The following is a 2,453-nucleotide window of genomic DNA, read 5'->3' as shown; positions in this document are numbered from 1 at the left end:
TTGCCTGCCCTCCTGAGGGGCAGCTGGTGGGAGCTGGGCTCCTGCTCCTCATCCTCACCCCACCAGCTTTGCTCCCCTGCTGGGCCCAGCAGCCAGCCTGGCGAAGGGGCATTGAGGGGCTGCTGGGGCTCCCCCCAGGCACCCCCATTGGCTAGGCAGGAGAGCGCAAAGCTGCAGCACCTTTGAAAGGTGACGGATTCCAGGGTTTCCTTGAATGTGGAAGAGCAGCTTTTGGCTGCACGGGATGCTGACGTGCTGCCCTCTCACAGCTCCCCATTTTCTGTCCTCTCATTATATAACGAGCTGCCTTCCAATTAGCAAGCCGGGCTCTCCTGCGTGCCAGAGGGCAGCGGCTGCCAGCGCCGAGCGCGGCTCCGGAGCGCCCGCTCCTGCCTGCAAAGGGGCCTGGGATTTCTTTCAGCCGATGCTGGAGGCCCTGCCTTGGGGATCGTCTCTGAGGCCAGGGATCTCCAGAAAAGCTGTCTCTGCGCCAGCAAGGGACCTCCTGCCCACCCCGTGCTCTGGGGCTCCAGGGCACTGTGTGGCCCTGGTGCTGCAGGGGCTCCCTTCAGCGTCACAGCCACCTCCACTCTGTTCCCAGTTCCCCGGAACTGGACTGGAGAAGGGCAGCCAGGACCTGGGGATGATTCAGCTGGGACTATCCAAGGTGATGCAGTGGGCTATGAAATGAGGACAGTTCACAGCCTGGGCTGGCACACCTGCGGGGCAGGGCGTGGCTAACCAAGGGAGGTGATAACACGGAGTTCAGTTGAAGGACTCCACCCCGCAGGGCCCGTGGGTGTGAGATGCTTGCTCTGTGGACAGATTTGTGGGTGAAAACTCTGCTAAGAGTTCAGTCCACCCATTGTCCCTGGGGCTGGGCATCCGTGACCCGTGGGAGGCTGGGACCATGGCTGAGGCTGGCTGTGCTCCCCCCTGCAGCCAGGCACAACGCTCGTGGGAACTCCATGGGGTTTTCTGCTGGGCTGTGCTGTACCTGACACCTTCTCCCTCAGAGTGCTGCGAGTGTGGGAGCAGGTGGGTGCTGAGGTTTGCTGCACAGCCCCTGGCAGAGTGCCTGCCGGGGCAGCCTGGGCTGTGTTGGCAGCAGCGTGGGGCCTGGTGTCAGCGCGGCTGCCAGCGCCGAGCGCGGCTCCGGAGCGCCCGCTCCTGCCTGCAAAGGGGCCTGGGATTTCTTTCAGCCGATGCTGGAGGCCCTGCCTTGGGGATCGTCTCTGAGGCCAGGGATCTCCAGAAAAGCTGTCTCTGCGCCAGCAAGGGACCTCCTGCCCACCCCGTGCTCTGGGGCTCCAGGGCACTGTGTGGCCCTGGTGCTGCAGGGGCTCCCTTCAGCGTCACAGCCACCTCCACTCTGTTCCCAGTTCCCCGGAACTGGACTGGAGAAGGGCAGCCAGGACCTGGGGATGATTCAGCTGGGACTATCCAAGGTGATGCAGTGGGCTATGAAATGAGGACAGTTCACAGCCTGGGCTGGCACACCTGCGGGGCAGGGCGTGGCTAACCAAGGGAGGTGATAACACGGAGTTCAGTTGAAGGACTCCACCCCGCAGGGCCCGTGGGTGTGAGATGCTTGCTCTGTGGACAGATTTGTGGGTGAAAACTCTGCTAAGAGTTCAGTCCACCCATTGTCCCTGGGGCTGGGCATCTGTGACCCGTGGGAGGCTGGGACCATGGCTGAGGTTGGCTGTGCTCCCCCCTGCAGCCAGGCACAACGCTCGTGGGAACTCCACGGGGTTTTCTGCTGGGCTGTGCTGTACCTGACACCTTCTCCCTCAGAGTGCTGCGAGTGTGGGAGCAGGTGGGTGCTGAGGTTTGCTGCACAGCCCCTGGCAGAGTGCCTGCCGGGGCAGCCTGGGCTGTGTTGGCAGCAGCGTGGGGCCTGGTGTCAGCAGAGGCAGGCGAGGTGGGTGGCTGGGCTGGGCTGCGCCGTCCCGGGCTGGTAACGAGCAGATCAGCCCTTTTTCCTTGTCCCCTCCTACCCCAGCGTGCCTGGGGAAGCCGTGGCTCCGGGGGCTTCCCATGTGCAGCATCTCAGGGAGGGCTGTGCCAGAGCGGGTCATCCCTGACCCCTCTGCTGCTGGGGGGGTTGCTACCAGGGCAGGGTGGGGGGCACGGGAGGAAGGAGGGGGGATGGTGACAAAGTTATGGAAAGAAAAATTGCAGCTCTCAGCAGGCCGGCTCCGGGGTGTGCGCTCGCACGCCAGAAAACACAGAACTGGGAGTACAGCCAAGTACCTTTATCGGAGGAAGCAGGCAGCCCAACAGCTGGACATGGGAGCCTGCCAGGGCTCCCCCCCCTGCCCCACGCTGCCTCCAGCCCGTTGGAGGAGCCCCTGACACAATCCATGCCCGTGCCCATGACTTCTGGCACCCCGCGGGTCCCTGCTGCCTGGGGCTGCCGTGGGGCCTGTGCAGCCCCTGGAAAGCCCCAT

This window comes from Chaetura pelagica, unplaced genomic scaffold, assembly GCF_000747805.2.
Source record: "Chaetura pelagica isolate M959 unplaced genomic scaffold, ChaPel_1.0 scaffold938, whole genome shotgun sequence".
Classification (NCBI taxonomy): domain Eukaryota; kingdom Metazoa; phylum Chordata; class Aves; order Apodiformes; family Apodidae; genus Chaetura; species Chaetura pelagica.
Note: the sequence above shows the minus strand (reverse complement) of the source record.